We start from the raw sequence: 19,322 nt of genomic DNA, 5'->3' as shown, positions 1-19,322 counted from the left end.
TAGGGATTGCCTTTCATTATTTCCTATTTGGCAGACTCTTTAACTCACTCACAGATTCAAAGCACATTTATTATCAAAGTATGTATGCATTATACAACCCTGAGATTTGTCTTCCCACTACAGCCACAAAACAAAGAAAACCATGTAACCTGTTCAAAGAGAAACACCAGCACCCTCCCCCCATGCACAAAAAAAAACAAATCACACAAACTGCAAAAAATAAGCAAAACAAACACAGAATATAAAACACCAACATACAAAAGTCATCGAAAGAGCCCAGGTGTATTTTCATTGCACCTGTGTGTACATGTACTTGTGCATATAACAATAAACTCAACTTGACTCAATGTTGATCTAAGCCTTCTGATGGAAGACCAGTGGCCTAATCTTTCTCTGCAAAATGTGCTTGTTATATTGTACATCTCTGACATTTTTGCCTTCATTCATAGTGGAACATGTTGAGTATTTACCACAACAGAACAAATGATTGAATCATTGAGATCCATTTTCTTATGTCATTTCTCACCAGGAGAATGAGGCACAGACAATAATCCTCAATTTAGCCTATTTCTTTTTGAGAACTGGTGAAACAAAGTAGTATTATTAGGCACAGGCTTATTTTGCTAACCATCCAGAGCCAAGTGCTAAGATGAAGATATCAATGCAAAATATCAAAGTACCTCTGAAGAAACAGGTGTCACAAGTTGCTCATTGAGATAATTATAACAATAAACTTTAAAAGTTAAAAGTGCAACCCTTTAAAATAATTGATATTTATTATTAGAGTAATGGAAAAAAACTGCTTCCAAATGGCAGAATCTAGTAAGACGATATCTATTTTCAAATTAACGAACCAAGATTTTTGCCAATGAACTGTATGTTTTGTTGATTTACATTGAAAAATGGAACAGATATTTAATCATTCTAAAATCTTGATGCAGTCAAATGCTGATAAAGAGATATATTTTATGTTATGAGACAGATATTTCATTTGCAATAGCTTTATTTTCTACAGGGACAAAATTGTCTGTAAGCAACCAACTACTTGACTCTTGTAAACACAAGAGATTCTGCAGACAATGGGAATAGAAACATAGAAACATAGAAAATAGGTGCAGGAGTAGGCCATTCGGCCCTTCGAGCCTGCACCGCCATTTATTATGATCATGGCTGATCATCCAACTCAGAACCCAGCCTTCCCTCCATACCCCCTGACCCCTGTAGCCACAAGGGCCATATCTAACTTCCTTTTAAACATAGCTAATGAACTGGCCTCAACAGTTTGCTGTGGCAGAGAATTCCACAGATTCACCACTCTCTGTGTGAAGAAGTTTTTCCTAACCTCGGTCCTAAAAGGCTTCCCCTCTATCCTCAAACTGTGACCCCTCGTTCTAGACCTCCCCAACATCGGGAACAATCTTCCTGCATCTAGCCTGTCCAATCCCTTTAGGATCTTATACGTTTCAATCAGATCCCCCCTCAATCTTCTAAATTCCAACGAGTACAAGCCCAGTTCATCCAGTCTTTCTTCATATGAAAGACCTGCCATCCCAGGAATCAATCTGGTGAACCTTCTTTGTACTCCCTCTATGGCAAAGATGTCTTTCCTCAGATTAGGGGACCAAAACTGCACACAATACTCCAGGTGTGGTCTCACCAAGGCCTTGTACAACTGCAGTAGTACCTCCCTGCTCCTGTACTCGAATCCTCTCGCTATAAATGCCAGCATACCGTTCGCCTTTTTCACCGCCTGCTGTACCTGCATGCCCACTTTCAATGACTGGTGTATAATGACACCCAGGTCTCGTTGCACCTCCCCTTTTCCTAATCGGCCACCATTCAGATAATAATCTGTTTTCCTATTTTTGCCACCAAAGTGGATAACTTCACATTTATCCACATTAAATTGCATCTGCCATGAGTTTGCCCACTCACCCAACCTATCCAAGTCACCCTGCATCCTCTTAGCATCCTCCTCACTGCTAACACTGCCACCCAGCTTCGTGTCATCCGCAAACTTGGAGATGCTGCATTTAATTCCCTCATCCAAGTCATTAATATATATTGTAAACAACTGGGGTCCCAGCACTGAGCCTTGCGGTACCCCACTAGTCACCGCCTGCCATTCTGAAAAGGTCCCGTTTATTCCCACTCTTTGCTTCCTGTCTGCTAACCAATTCTCCACCCACACCAATACCTTACCCCCAATACCGTGTGCTTTAAGTTTGCACACTAATCTCCTATGTGGGACCTTGTCAAAAGCCTTTTGAAAATCCAAATATACCACATCCACTGGTTCTCCCCTATCCACTCTACTAGTTACATCCTCAAAAAATTCTATGAGATTCGTCAGACATGATTTTCCTTTCACAAATCCATGCTGACTTGGTCCGATCATTTCACCGCTTTCCAAATGTGCTGTTATCACATCCTTGATAACTGACTCCAGCAGTTTCCCCACCACCGACGTTAGGCTAACCGGCCTATAATTCCCCGGTTTCTCTCTCCCTCCTTTTTTAAAAAGTGGGGTTACATTAGCCACCCTCCAATCCTCAGGAACTAGTCCAGAATCTAACGAGTTTTGAAAAATTATCACTAATGCATCCACTATTTCTTGGGCCACTTCCTTAAGCACTCTGGGATGCAGACCATCTGGCCCTGGGGATTTATCTGCCTTCAATCCCTTCAATTTACCTAACACCACTTCCCTACTAACATGTATTTCGCTCAGTTCCTCCATCTCACTGGACCCTCTGTCCCTTACTATTTCTGGAAGATTATTTATGTCCTCCTTAGTGAAGACAGAACCAAAGTAATTATTCAATTGGTCTGCCATGTCCTTGCTCCCCATAATCAATTCACCTGTTTCTGTTTGCAGGGGACCTACATTTGTCTTTATCAGTCTTTTCCTTTTTACATATCTATAAAAGCTTTTACAGTCCGTTTTTATGTTCTCTGCCAGTTTTCTCTCATAATCTTTTTTCCCCTTCCTAATTAAGCCCTTTGTCCTCCTCTGCTGAACTCTGAATTTCTCCCAGTCCTCAGGTGAGCCACTTTCTCTGGCTAATTTGTATGCTACTTCTTTGGAATTGATACTATCCCTAATTTCTCTTGTCAGCCACGGGTGCACTACCTTCCTTGATTTATTCTTTTGCCAAACTGGGATGAACAATTGTTGTAGTTCATCCATGCAACCTTTAAATGCCTGCCATTGCATATCCACCGTCAATCCTTGAAGTGTCATTTGCCAGTCTATCTTAGCTAATTCATGTCTCATACCTTCAAAGTTACCCCTCTTTAAGTTCAGAACCTTTGTTTCTGAATTAACTACGTCACTCTCCATGTTAATGAAGAATTCCACCATATTATGGTCACTCTTACCCAAGGGGCCTCTCACGACAAGATCGCTAATTAACCCTTCCTCATTGCTCAAAACCCAGTCCAGAATAGCCTGCTCTCTAGTCGGTTCCTCGACATGTTGGTTCAAAAAACCATCCCGCATACATTCCAAGAAATCCTCTTCCTCAGCACCTTTACCAATTTGGTTCACCCAGTCTACATGTAGATTGAAGTCACCCATTATAACTGCTGTTCCTTTATTGCACACATTTCTAATTTCCTGTTTAATACCATCTCCGACCTCACTACTACTGTTAGGTGGCCTGTACACAACTCCCACCAGCGTCTTCTGCCCCTTAGTGTTACGCAGCTCTACCCATATCGATTCCACATCTTCCCGGCTTATGTCCTTCCTTTCTATTGCGTTAATCTCTTTTTTAACCAGCAACGCCACCCCACCTCCCCTTCCTTCGTGTCTATCCCTCCTGAATATTGAATATCCCTGAACGTTGAGCTCCCATCCCTGGTCACCCTGGAGCCATGTCTCTGTGATCCCAACTATATCATAATCATTAATAACAATCTGCACTTTCAATTCATCCACCTTATTACGAATGCTCCTTGCATTGACACATAAAGCCTTCAGGCACTCTTTTACAACTCTCTTAGCCCTTTTTAATGCTTGCCCTGGATTTGTCGGCCTGCCACTTTTACTTTTCCCCTTTGTACTTTTTGCTTCTACGCTCACTTTACACCCCTCTGTCTCTCTGCACTGGTTCCCATCCCTCTGTTGTGAACTAACCTCCTCACACCTAGCCGCTTTAATTTGATTCCCACCCCCCAACCATTCTAGTTTAAAGTCACCTCAGTAGCCCCCGCTAATCTCCCTGCCAGGATATTGGTCCCCCGAGGATTTAAGTGTAACCCGTCCTTTTTGTACAGGTCACACCTGCGCCAAAAGAGGTCCCAATGATCCAAAAACTTGAATCCCTGCCCCCTGCTCCAATCCCTCAGCCACGCATTTATCCTCCACCTCATCGCATTCCTACTCTCACTGTCGCGTGGCACAGGCAGTAATCCCGAGATTACTACCTTTGCGGTCCTTTTTCTCAACTCCCTTCCTAGCTCCCTATATTCTTCTTTCAGGACCTCATCCCTTTTCCTACCTATGTCATTGGTACCTATATGTACCAGGACCTCTGGCTCTTCACCCTCCCACTTCAGGATATCTTGGACACGATCAGAAATATCCCGGACCCTGGCACCAGGGAGGCAAATTACCATCCGAGTCTCTGGACTGCGTCCACAGAATCGCCTATCTGACCCCCTTACTATCGAGTCCCCTATCACAACTGCCCTCCTCTTCCTTGCCCTACCCTTCTGAGCTACAGGGCCAGACTCTGTGCCGGAGGCAGGGCCACTGTCGCTTCCCCCGGGTAAGCTGTCCCCCCCAACAGTACTCAAACAGGAGTACCTGTTGTTAAGGGGCACAGCCGCCGGGGTACTCCCCATCACCTTCCTTTTCCCCTTCCCCCTCCTAACCGTGACCCACTTGTCTGCCTCCCGTGGCCCCGGCGTGACCACCTGCCTTCCACTCCTCTCTATCACCTCCTCACTCTCCCTGACCAGACGAAGGTCATCGAGCTGCAGCTCCAGTTCCGTAACGCGGTCCCTTAGGAGCTGCATCTCGATGCACTTGGCGCAGATGTAGACGTCCGGGAGGCTTGGAGACTCCAGGGCCTCCCACATCCGACACCGAGAACAGCAAACTGCCCTCACAGTCATAATGCCCCTCTCCTCAAATAGCAACAGAAAATGAATGTCAAACCTTCCTCGCCTCACCCGCTTCCGCCTAAGCCCGGTGAGCCGAAGCCCTTAAGTCTTCACTCTGCTCCCGGCTCACTCCGCCGCCCGCAAACTACGCTGCCCGCTCTATGAGGCTCTGTTCCTTTTAAATCTGCCGCGCTGCACTGCCCTACGTCACACGCCTGCGCAGTCCCGCCTCTCAGAAAGCCGTTGGAGAAAAAAAAAATAACGAAAATTTCAAAAATCTCTTTTTCGGCACTCCCACTCAGACTCTCAGACTCCTTCTTCGAATCAAATCCGAAGCAGGATGTCTGCCCTTTTAAATCTGCCGCGCTGCACTGCCCGACGTCACACGCCTGCGCAGTCCCGCCTCTCAGAAAGCCGTTGGAGAAAAAAAAATCTGGGGCAATATCCAAAATGCTGGAGGAACTCAGCAGGCCAGGCATCATCTATGAAGAGGAATGAACAGTCAACAATTTGGGCCGAGACCATTTAATTGGATTTGACACTCATATTCTGTCCTTCACACTGCTATTTGAATTTGGCAAGCAAGCTTTTCTCAGTTTTCACTTGTAATGGAGGAGAGAGTCTTTACTACTGGTTCTGCAATCATATAATCCCTAAGCAATAGTGCAAGAGCAGAAGGTGACAATAGGCTCCTGCCTAATCATTTTTACCAAATTTCACTTACTCATCTCATCTCACATAGGGTTGGAAGTTCCATGGAATCCAATACAAAAGGTTTTAGAGAGTAGAGTACAATGTGACAGTTTGCACCAGTTAATGAAAATGACTTTCTAGGTGCCTATCATTTTAAAACGTTCCTCTAAATGTGTCCACGTTTACTGGAATTGAGAAAAGCACTGATGTAACTATGACAGTCTAGACACTTGTAACATTGCTGCAAGCAAATTGACTGTTGCACAAGCACTTTGCTGCTCTTCAATAAATGAGCTTTACTGCCTCTGAAGCTCAGCATACGTTTTGTAGACAAGAAGCATATGATACATGTGTTCAAGTCTTACTAAAGAGATGCCATCGCCTGAATTTGAGAATATTTTTGGAGTGCTGCACTAATGGAGGTGAGTCCTTTCAGAAGACAAAATAAATTGAAGCTCTACTTGCTCACTCAGGTGATCCTCTGCATTAATAATAATCTTATAGATTGTTTCAGAGACTGAACTGGTTATCCCTGATGTCCTGTTCAATAAATGCTCCCTCATCAGCATTATTAAAATTGAAAGTATCTGGTTTAAAGAATAGCATCCTGTATCAGGTGTTCCAGCATCCTTCATCCCAGTGAAGTTACACAAATAAAGTTATATGCAGTTGAAGCAGCATGTTACAAATGGAACAACTAATACAGCAAACCAAAGCTTAGTAATCTTATCACGAGAAGTCCTGAATGACCGTGAAGAGTTAAAAAGCTTGTGAGAGAATGATATTCCAGGAACACCTCCATCTTTAATGACTTTAGAGCCCAGCATATAGGTGCTAGAAATCCATTGCTTACTCTTGCAGCTGGAGTGAACGTAGGCTTCATCTGTTTAATCCTTTTTAATAGAGAAAAAAAACACCGAGAATCAAGTGGATTTTGTTGCTGTCTCTCTATCTCAAATGTATATTGTGTAGAGAGACTAGATTTGTACACAGATACATGGTTAAATCTCACAGATTTCCATATGTAATGGATACCTGTTCATTGGGGCACATCAGACCAGTACATTTTGACCCAATTTAGTGGCTGTCCCAATCAGCTGAAGTTTCATAAAAATAGTTAAGAAGGTGTAGAGAAGAAAAGTTTGGTAACAAATTATGCAGTATTTAAATGAAATACAGAACAAACAAGGACACTACCAGTACTACTATAGTACTATAAAACTGTGTATTAGTTCCTAATACTTATTGATGGAAGAACTCATCCATATCACATTCTTAGAAATAGAATTGAACAAAATTAGCACAGGCACTTAGTGCCGATAGTGGATTGCCATCATACAATGCTGTTGACGATTGCATCCAGCAAATCTTCATTATCATTGTAACGTTCAAGATAATTGTCAATATCTTCAAATTCTTCATAGTTCCTAACTTGTTGAAGTAAAGGAATTATTTCATTTTCACACCTGGCTGTTTCTGGCATCTTCAAGCCTGAATGCTTGAAACCACAGAGAGCAAAATACTGTGAAATGACTTGCTACTTATTTCTCGCCAACTATCAGTAACAAAAGTCACTGCTTTTCGAGCACAAACACATGCAGCTGATACTATTTAAAGACTGTTTTCTCTAAGCAAGGTGTTGTGTCTAACGACCATGCAAGTGCACACGACTGACACTAGGTAAAAAACTGCTCAGCAACAGCCTCCAGCCCCAATTAAACGGCATGGCATCCCAATTAAATGAAGGGAATCATGGCTATTTACTCAATTAGTTTTTGTCCTTTAACAGTTGTTTCATATAAGTGGCTGCCCTGATTAACCAACAGACCAACTAACTGGAACCCACTGTATTTGCAGAAAGATCTCTTTAGAATTGTTGAAGTTCAAGTTCAGTTTACTGTTGTTCGACTATATACATGTATACATCTAAACAAAACTTTGTTCCTCTTGGGCCAAGGCGCGTAATACAGTACATATAGTCACACAGCATATATAGCTACAATCCAACACAGTCACAAAATAATATTAGCAAAAGTCAATGTCACATGTTCTGAAGATTAACACTTTGACATAAAGTGAGAAGTTTATGTTTATGTAAGACTATATAATGTTACTGGTATTGTTACAATAAAACAAGCAGTTGTATAAATATGTGAAAAAGCAGCAATAAAAGATGAAAAAATGACCGGTTGATCGGTGACTAGGGCATTCAGGTAGGCTGTGCATGTGGGCTGGGTGGTAGCAGACATTTTGTATGCAGTTTTAAACAAAAAAAATCCTTTACTCTCTCAGGAAAATGAAGCAATGCTTGATTTTAGATCTGAACAATATTCAGGAAGGAGGTTATATGTATCAGCTAACATTTATGTGATACAATTTAAATTCTATCAAAAGCTTGGTGATGACTCACTTTCCCAAACCCCAAAGCCTTTGCACCTTCGACCAGACACAAGACCTTATGGTGAAATACTCCACACTTTCCTGAACTGGTGAAACACCAACTACATTTAAGAAGATTAACTCAACGCAAGGAAAAACAGTTCACTTGACTATTCCATTCACCTCCAGTACACATAGGCTGCAATAAGCGCCATCTAAAAATGGCACTATAATTACTCATTCAAGAAGCGTGAACAAAGCACTGTTTTTGTTTTAAATGAAATCAAACAGGATGAAATAATTTCCAATATTACTGTGCCAAAACAAAGCTGATTAGTTGTAAATTGCTTTTGGTTGTCCTGAGATTGTGAAAGGTGCTAAAAGAAAACATGAGACACAGGAGATTCTGCAGATGGCGGAAATATTGAGCAATACACATAAAATGCTGGAGGAACTCATCAAGTCAGGCAGCATCTATGGGGAAAATAAACAGTCAAGGTACTTCATCAGGATATACAAGTTCGTTTTTCTCTTCTGAAAAATGTTTCTACAATTCCCTTAATACTTTTGAGTCATTTGAATCCGACTGTATTTCCATATGTTGATGTTGTCCTTGTCCACATTCGGCCAAGAGGTTCTATGCATGCAGTTTCTCTTATACATCTGTGTAAAACAGGTTGTAAACAGTGAGTAATAGTGAGGTGAATGTGAGCCTCACTCTAGCTAGGGGCAGCTATTTAATAGAGTGAGTCATAGAATCATACATTGCAGAAACAGGCCCATCACATACATGCCAACTTTTGATCTAAAATAATTCAATTTTCTTGCATTAAGATAGTAACCATCTATGTCTTGCCTATAGAAGTGTTTATATGAAAGCCTCCTAAATATAGTAATTGTATTTGATTCTATCATCTCCACTGGCAGTCCATATATCAACCACTCTGATCTATCCCATATCTATGTCCTTCATGTCTTTAACTCAGTACTTCTATCAGGTCATATCTCAGAATCATTCACTCCAGGGAAAACAAGGCTGGCCAATCCAAACTCTTCCCTTTGTCTCCATCTTGACAATTTGACTGAGGAATCCAAATGTAACATTTCTAAACTTGCTGATGATAAAATATCTAAATGGGAATATGGATAGAGATGAGAAAGCAAGGATATTTCAAGAAGCTCTAGGCAAATAAATGATCAAGGTGGCAAATTGTACAAATGAAAAAATGTGAGGTTCTTGTGAGAAAAATGGAAGTAATGGGGCTTACTGTGGTAACTGACTGGAGATTGCTTACATTCAAAAGAGAATGGGTATCCTTTCCAGAGATTGTCTGCTTGGTGCAAGTGGTTACATAACCAGGAATTGTTATATGAACTAGCTGCTCATACAACCTTCCACTACCTGCTCCCATCGCTTCGTGTCTTCACGTGACCCTGATTGGGGGTGGGGGATGGCTAAGCAGGTGCTACACCTTGCCCAAGGGTGATCTGCAGACTAGCAGATGGAAGGAGTGCCTTACACTTCCTTTGTTAGGGATGTCACCACCCCACTACCCATATGATATCCTACCTTAAAAGAAAATATTTTGCATTGGAGGAAGATTCATCAGACACTTTTCTGATATTTGGAGAAATTGAACAGACTAGGCCTCAATTCTCAAGAATTTAGAAGACCATAATACCATAAGACTATAAGACATAGGACCAGAATTAAGCCATTTAGCCCATCAAGTCTGCTCTGCTATTCCATCATAGCTTATTTATCATCCCTCTCCATCATTCTCTCCTGCCTTCTCTCTGTTTTTTTTTAAATGAAACAATAAAGAATGAGAAGTGACCTCGTTGAGACATACTGAACACTGAAAAGGCTGGATAGGTTAATGAAGAGATAATATTTTCTCCTGGCTAAGCAATCTAGAACTATAACTCACAGTTTCAAAATAAGGCTATTTAAAGTTCAAAATGAAAGTATGTTTATTATCAAGTATATACACTGTATATACTTTACACTTTATACTTTATTGTCTCCAAACAATTGGTACTGGAACGTACAATCATCTCAGCGATATTTGATTCTGCGCTTCACACTCCCTGGATTACAAATATTAAATATTAAAAATATTAAAAACAGTTAAAATTAGTAAATATTAAAGATTTAAATTATAAATCATAAATAGAAAATAGAAAAATGGGAAGTAAGGTAGTGCAAAAAAAACGAGAGGCAGGTCTGGATATTTGGAGGGTATGGCCCAGATCCCGGTCAGGATCCATTCAGCAGTCTTATCACAGTCGGAAAGAAGCTGTTCCCAAATCTGGCCGTACTAGTCTTCAAGCTCCTGAACCTTCTCCCGGAGGGAGGAGGGACGAAAAGTGTGTTGGCTGGGTGGGTCGTATCCTTGATTATCCTGGCAGCACTGCTCCGACAGCTTGTGGTGTAAAATGAGTCCAAGGATGGAAGATTGGTTTGTGTGATGTGCTGTGCCATGTTCATGATCTTCTGCAGCTTCTTTTGGTCTTGGACAGGACAACTTCCATACCAGGTTGTGATGCACCCTAGAAGAATGCGTTCTACGGTGCATCTATAAAAATTAGTGAGGGTTTTAGGGGACAGGCCAAATTTCTTTAGTTTTCTCAGGAAGTAAAGGCACTGGTGGGCCTTCTTGGCAGTGGACTCTGCTTGGTTGGACCAAGTCAGGTCATTTGTGATATTGACCCTGAGGAACTTAAAGCTTTTGACCTGTTCCACTTGCGCACCACCGATGTAAATTGGGCCGTGCGGTCCGCTACTCCTTCTGAAGTCATCAACCAATTCCTTCGTCTTGCTGATCTTGAGGGATAGGTTATTGTCTTCGCACCATGCCACCAGGTTCTTAATTTCCTCTCTGTACTCAAACTCATCATTACCCGAGATACGGCCTACAATTGTTGTATCATCAGCAAACCTATATATTGAGTTTGATGGAAACTTGGCTGCACAATCATGGGTGTACAGTGAGTACAGCAGGGGGCTGAGTACACAGCCTTGTGGGGCACCAGTGCTCAGAGTGATTGTAGAGGAGAGCTTGTCCCCTATTTTTACAGCCTGGGGCCTGTCTGTGAGGAAGTTGAAGATCCAGCTGCAGATCTGAGTGCTAAGGCCCAGGTTCTGGAGCTTAGGAATCAGTTTATTTGGAATGATGGTATTAAAGGCAGAGCTGTAGTCAATGAAAAGGAGCCTTAAGCATGCATCTTTATTCTCCAGGTGTTCTAAGGAGGAATGTAGGGCCAGAGAGCCATCTGCCATTGACCTGTTGCTCCAGTAGGCAAATTGCAAAGCGTCGAGGTTGACCGGTAGGGTGTGGTTGATGTGTGCCATAACCAGTTGCTCAAAGCACTTCATAGCAATTGATGTCAGAGCCACAGGTCGATAGTCATTCAGGCATGCCACCTTGCTCTTCTTCGGCACTGGGATTATCGTTGCCTTCTTAAAACATGAGGGGATCTTAGACTGAAGCAAGGAGCAGTTCAAGATGTCAACAAGCACTCCAGCTAGCTCACCTGCACAGGCCCAGAGAACCAGTTCTGGGATGCCATCTGGGCCGTCATCTTCCTTGGATTTATCTTCAGGAAGGCCCTTCTAGCGTCCTCCTCAGTGATGACGAATCCCGATGCCACCAGGTCCGGTTCATCTGGAGAGAGTGGGATGCTCCTCTTCTGTTTGAATCTTGCGTAGAATACGTTAAGTTCGTCAGGAAGAGAAGCGCCACAGTTATTGATATTCCCAGCCTTTTCTTTGCACCCAGTGATCTCATTTAGACCCTGCCATAGTCTACTGGCATCCTTTTGGTTCGCCTGGGCTTCCAACTTGGCTCGATATTGCCTCTTGGCGCTCTTAATGGCTTTCTGGAGTTCATGCCTGGATTCCGTGTAGCGACTGGTATCCCCGGACCTAAAAGCCACAGCTCTAGTCTTTAAAAGAGACTTGACCTCATAATTCATCCAAGGTTTCCGGTTAGGGAATATCCGGATTGTTTTGCGAGACACACAGTCCTCCTCCACGCAGACACACAGAGCTTGTCAGTGCCACTGTGTCCGAACACCACCCAGTGTTGATCAGTAGGCAGACACCGCCTCCTCTCGTCTTGCCCAAAGATGCCGTGCGGTCCATCCGATGGATCGAAAATCCCTCCGGTCGGATGGCACAGTTGGGTGTGGCAGGGCAGAACCAGGTCTCGGTGAAACAGAATACTCAGCAGTTCTGCATCTCCCTGCAGTAGGTGAGTCTCCCTTTAAGATCATCCACCTTGTTCTCTATGGCTTGCACATTAGCTATTAGGATGGTAGGCATAGGGACTCTGAAGCCCCTCAGCTTCAATCTGACCAGCAGCCCAGCTCTTTTCCCACGCTTCCTCGGTAAGTAGTGCATCTTTCCAAGTTTCCATTGATGCAGTGTGTTGTTGTCAGCTCTTTAATGTTGGTGGACGCATCCCGCGGGAATTGATCCACCGGTCGTGTCGTCGGACGCTATTCAACCTAGAGATAGACAGCTGCAAACAAAGAAACCCAAAAAACCCAGAGAAAAAAAGATAGTCGAACACCCAAAGTGTGTAAAAAAAACAATTGGGCAAACGATAAAACTAAGCAATAAACATTCGGAACAACAGTGAGTCTATAGATATGAAGCCCAGAGCGGCCTAGGCAGGCTGCAGCCTCAGTCTCAGCTCAGCGCAGAGCCGAGTAAATGTTGCAGAATCCTGAGCCTTTTCAATCTATCTGGTTCGGTGTTTAAATCGTGCAAACACTGGGTCAGTCTTGCACTAGGACCCAGGCCCTGTTGCATCGATAGGATCTGGGCCTGAATCGATAGGCTCCGGGCCTGAATCGATAGGCTCGGGGCCTGAATCCTGCTGCCATGTTTCAGCCCGTACCCAACCTTTCCAAATCGGCCCAGCACTTAGATCAATCAAACCTCACTCTCGGGTTAGATGGACAGGCCTCAAATCTGCCTTTCCTCCGCTTGCCCCGACTTTGTCTTAAACCGTGCATTGACCTTGCCCAACTTTGACTTGAACATGCCTCAACCTCTCCTCAACGTTGCTCACCTCTCGATTGTTTGCAGTGATCTTTTACCATAAATGTTACGAGAAAAAGTGTTATCAATAAAGTATTTAGTTGTATTCTTTGCTTAGTTTGTTTTGTTTGCCGCCAGTATGTTGTCACTGGGTTTCACCATCACCATCTTAAACTGGAGATGTGAAGAGTGAAGAAATTCCACGTCCAAAATCTTAAGAATTCTCTACTCTAGAGTGCAGTTGAAAGCTCAATCATGGAAAGATAAGAGAAATTAACTTATTGTGATGTACAAGGTGTAAGAAAATTCCCTGCTTGCATGAAGATCATAGAGTAAGCAATACACATTGTAATAATAAATACAAGAATAAATATAACAACGAGCGTAAAACAACAGAATGGCGCAAAGAAGTAGTCAAAAGGAAATGTTACAGAAGAAACAGAGAGAGGGAGAATTAAGACTGAGAATGTGACAGCATCACAAGGAAAGAGGATACAAAGAAATGATTAGTTCAGAAGTCTGATATTCATTTCCTACATTTACAGTCGAGATCAATGAATTTCTGGACTTTAGAATCATAAAGTCATAGAACACTACATCATGGAACAGGCCCTTCAGCCCATCTAGTCCATATCAAACTATTAATATGCCGAATCCCATTGACCTCTACCCAGACCATAGCCCTCCACACCTCTCCCATCCATGTACCTATTCAAATTGGTCTTAAGTGTTGAAATCATACCCACATCCACCACTTGCACAGGCAGCTCTTTCCACATTCTCACCACCATCTGTGTGAAGAGGTTCCCCCTCACATTTCCCTTAAACATTTCACCTTTCACCCTTAACCTATCACCTCAAGTTCTAGTCTCACACAACCTCAGTGGAAAAAGCCTGCTTTCATTTACTCTGCCTATATCCCTCATGATTTTGCATGCCTCAATCAGATCTTCCCTCGTTCTCCTAAATTCTAGGGAATAAAATCCTCACCTATTCAACTGTTCCCTACAACTCAGATCCTTAAGTCCTGCCAAAATCCTTGTAGATTGCCTCTGCACTCTTTCAAACATATTGTTATCTTTCATGTAGGTAGGTGACCAAAAGTATACACAATACTCCAAAATAGGCCTCACCAATGTCTTACACAACTTCAACATAACATTCCATCTCCTAAACTCAATACTTTAATTTATGAAGGCCAATGTGCCAAAGGCTTTATTTATGACTGGATAGACCTGTGATGCCACTTACAAGCAATTATGGATCTGTATTCCCGCATCCCTCTGTTCTACCACACTCCTTAGTGTCTTACCACTCACCAAGTAAGTCCGACCTTAGTTTATCCTTCCAAAATGCAACACCTCACATTTGTCTGCATTAAATTCTGCCATTTTTCAGCCCATTTTTCTAGCTGGTCCAGGTCCCGCTGCAAGCTTTGATTGTCTTCCTCATTGTCCACTACACCCGCTCCCCCAATCTTGCTGTCATCTGCAAATTTGCTGACCCAGTTAACTGTGTTATCATTCAGATCATTAATAGAGTGTCACGACCACAGATTCGGCAGTGCAGTAGATACGACAATTGCGTCTGTAAATTTGCATGTGTCAGCTAATTAATATTTAATCGTGATAGTATTTAACTCCATACTTGTTGTCATAGTGCTTGTCGAAACTTGGAAAGAGCACAGCAACAGTTTGCTGCCTGTTTGTTTTCGGTCTTCCCTGAGAAATTGGACTTTGGAGTCAACTGAATCTGAAGACCAGCAATATTCTTTTAATGTTTAGATGTTCTTTTCAGCTGCAGTGTAGGCTTCGTTTTCCATTTGAGAGTTTTAGTTAAGGGCCCTATGTGGTCTAGCGTTTATTGTTTTATCTTCCCTTTAACACTGTTTGCATTAAAGTTTGTGAACCATCAATCTGCTTCAGTGTCTCCCACTCTGCACATGGACCATATCCGAACCTGGTAACATATAGAGGACAAATAACAATGGATCCCGAAACAATTTCTGCTGCACGTCACAAGTCAGAGAGACAACCATTTACTGTACTACTACTCTCTGACTTCTCCCACTAAGCCAAAGTCCCCTTTACTACCTCAACTGGAAGGCCAAGTGACCAAATTTTCTTGACCAACTTCCCACATGAGCAAAGGTTAAGGTCCATGTTGGCAACATCCACTGCTTTACCTTCATCAATTTTCCTGGCAAATTCCGCAAAAACTCTGTAAGGTAAGAATTACCATGCATAAAGCCCGTAGACTATTTGGATAGAGAGTATATATACTTACCTGCTCCCTCAGAATATCTCCCAATTACCTTCTCACTATTGATGTCAGGCTCACTGACTGATAAATTCCTGGCTTATTCTTAGAGAATTTCTGAAACAGCAGATCAACATTAGCTGTCCTCTAATCCTCCAGCATCTCAACTATGGCTAAGGACATTTTAAATATGTCTGCTAGAGCCCCTGCAATTTCCACGCTAGCCTCACACAGGGTCTGAAGGAGCACCTTGTTAGGCCTTGGGGATTCATCCACCCTAATTTGCCTCAAGACAGCAAACATTTCCTCCTCTGTAATCTGTATATAGTCCATGACCTCCCTTCTGCATTGTCTCACATCTACTGACTCTGTATCCATCTTAACGAGTAAATACCGTTGCAAAAAATCCATTTAACGTCACTCCCATCTCATTCAGCTCCATGCATAGATGACCACTCTGATCTTCCAGAGGAACAATTTTGTTCCTTGCTGTCCTTTTCCTCATAGTATATCTGTAGATTTTTCTTCACCTTGTCTGCTTTCAGCACTCCTAATCTCCTTCTTAAATATTTCTCTTGCGTTTCTTATACTACTCAGGTACTCATGCTCCTTCCTGCTGATACTTCCTATGCACTTTCTTCTTCATCTTAACCAAGGCCTCAAAATCTCTTGAAAACAAAGGTTCTCCAAACCTGTTATTGTTTCCTTTTGTTCTAACTGGAACAAATAAACACTTTACTCTCAAAATTTCACTTTTGAAGGCCTCTCCCTTACCAAGCACACCTTTGCCAGAAAACAACCTGCCCCAGCCAGCACTTGCCAGATCTTTTCTGATATCATCAAAATTGGCTTTTCTCCAGTTTAGAATCTCAACCCAAGCACCAGAACTATTCTTCTCCATAATTATCTGGAAGCTAATGGCATTATGATCACTACGTGCAAAGTATTTCTCTGCACAAACTTCTGTCACATGCCCTGTCTCATTCCATGATAGAAGGACAAGCATTTTTTAAAATTTCAAAATATACTTTATTCAAAAATAAATATATACAATAAACCATTCAATAACTTTCGATCCTTTACATACGTTTCCATTAAAGTCAGTACATATCCATATTTATGGCCACCAACGTGGCACTCCAGTTGTTCAGCTTACCATATCATTGTTGAGGGGTATACTCCCTGCCACCCGACCCCTCCCACTCCCACGGGTGAAGAAACCTATACCATGGTCCTTCCCCACCGGGCCCTTGCGGTGGCTGCACCGAGTTTCAGTGTGTCCCTCAGCACGTACTCCTGCAGCCGCGAATGTGCCAGTCAGCAGCATTCTCCCACGGACATCTTCATGTGCTGGTAGATCATCAAGTTTCGGGCTGACCAAAGAGCGTCTTTCACCAAGTTGATGATCTGCCAGCAGCACTGGATGTTGGTCTCCGTGTGCGTCCTTGGGAACAGCCCGTAGATCAGAGAGTCCTCTGTTACGCAGCTGCTGGGGATGAAACGTGACACTATCCCGTCCATCCTCCTCCACGCTCCTCTTTGCGAACTGACAGTGTGCGAAGAGGTGGGTCACAGACTCCTCCTCACTGCAGTCCTCCTGTGGGCAGCGGGGTGTGGAGACGACGTTCTGGGTGTACAGAAGGGATCTGACTGGGAGGGCCCCTCTCACCGCCAGCCAGGCGAGGTCTTGGTGTGGTCTGGCGATGAGGCATTTTGTCAGATGAACTGGACGGTCTGCTCAGGGAACCACCCCACTGTGTCCATCATGTTCTTCTCCTGCAGTGCCTGCAGGACAAGCATTGCACTTTCTCTAGTTATAACCTCAATGTATTGATTAAAGAAATGTTCCTGAGCCCATTAGACAGACTGTATCCCATTCAAGCAACACACATCAAAGTTGCTGGTGAACGCAGCAGGCCAGGCAGCATCTCTAGGAAGAGGTACAGTCGACGTTTCAGGCCGAGACCCTTCGTCAGGGCTAACTGAAGGAAGAGCTAGTAAGAGATTTGAAAGTGGGAGGGGGAGGGGGAGATCCAAAATGATAGGAGAAGACAGGAGGGGGAGGGATGGAGTCCATTCACCCCTTTTTACATTGTGGGAGTCCCAGTCAATATGTGGAAAGTTAATATCATTTGCTATCACAACTTAATGTTTCTTGCAACAGTCCACAATCTCTCTACAAATTAGCTCCTCTAAATCCCATTGGCAGTTGAGTGGTCTATAATATAATCCCAGTAATGAGGCGTTACAGTAAGTATCAATGTTAGCTGTTCATTAAAAGCTGCTCCCCCATGCTAATTTAAGGAGCATTGTAGCCCTTCCACTGACTGCTCCTTAGAGCCATGACACTGATAGAACCCGGTCTTCTGCTTCGGCGGCTCACCGACGGACTGAGTTGTGACCGGTGCTTCTGTTCAATCGCCGAACCCTTCTCACAGCACCAATTATGTGAATTATATTCATGGGTTCGGTGAGTGGAGACAGGAGGCACTGACCATCTGTTTATTTACAGGACAAGAGAGATACCAAACATTCAGTAAATCCTTCAAGGTACCCTCTGACACTGATGAGTCTGGGATCGTTACTCACCTGGCTGATCATAACCAGCAGACTGTAAAAAAGACCATGAAAGTGGAGGGCCAGCTCCATATCTATTATAACCAGGGGGGAAATTGTTGGCTTCTTGGGGCATTGAGAGTTTGGCAGACAAATGTAATACACTGGGTAGCAACTGGGGGACTGATAATTCTGAGTACCACAGTGTTACATTTTGTGTGTAGTATAGTGGGGCATCCACAGGAGTTACACTGGCCTGCGGGCTGAATGTCTTGGTGTTGCATCTTTTGAGGGGTGGAATCTTCTAGTAGGTGTCAACCACACCTGTTCACTGAAAGCCTCTTCCCCATGCTAGCTATGGATAAGCCTGCTTAAGGAGCATTGCAGTCCTCCCACCAGCTGCAGTTTAGCGCCGTGGCACTGGCTGATGATGTCACAGCTCTGGTAGAGCGTAAACCTGGTGTACTGAGAGCACCCTGTCTTTTGGTTCAGCGGCTCCCTGATGGATGGGGTCACAAACAGTGTCGCAGAAAGAGTGCAAATGTACAGTGAGAGAGGGCCTGAGTGCGCCGTATTTGTAACTGGGTGTAACTTGAAGGATTTAATGAATGTATAGTGTCTGTCCTGTCCTGTAAATAAATAGTTAAGTTACTTACCAGTAGTGAGTGTCTTCTGTTCCGACTCGCTGAACCTGTGAACCTGATTTTGCACAATGTGAGGTCACCTGCTTTTTATTTCAGCCTCCACCGCCTCAGCAGATGACCTCTTCAGCCTGTCATGTCTGAGCACTGCTGTGACATTTTCCCTGACTAGTAATGGAACCCCTCCCCCTATAGTCATTTCCACTCTATCACATCTAAAACAATGGATCCCTGGAGCATTGAGTTGCCAGTCCTGTTCCTGCTGCAACCATTTCTCACCAATGACTACAATATCAATTCTATAAGGTGCTTGGCCGGCTGGTGGCATAGTGGCATCAGCGCTGGACTTTGGGGTGGAAGGTCCTGAGTTCGATTCCAGCCGGCTCCCATGCACACTTTCCATCCGTGCTGGGTTGATCGTCGAGCTAGCAACTCGACCTCGTAAAAAAGAAATTGCCTGCTACAGAAACATCAACAGCAAAAAGTTGATGGCCTATGCTCTCTCGTGAGATTAAAGGCAATTTCTCTCTTTTCTTCTATGTGCTGATCCATGCTCTAAGCTCATCCACCTTCCCTACAATACTCCTTGCTTTGAACTGTACACAAGTCAGAACTTTAGGCCCACCATGCTC

This window comes from Mobula hypostoma, chromosome 5, assembly GCF_963921235.1.
Source record: "Mobula hypostoma chromosome 5, sMobHyp1.1, whole genome shotgun sequence".
NCBI classification, from domain to species: Eukaryota; Metazoa; Chordata; class Chondrichthyes; order Myliobatiformes; family Myliobatidae; genus Mobula; species Mobula hypostoma.
The sequence above is the reverse complement of the archived record's forward strand: the minus strand, read 5'-3'. Positions refer to the sequence as shown.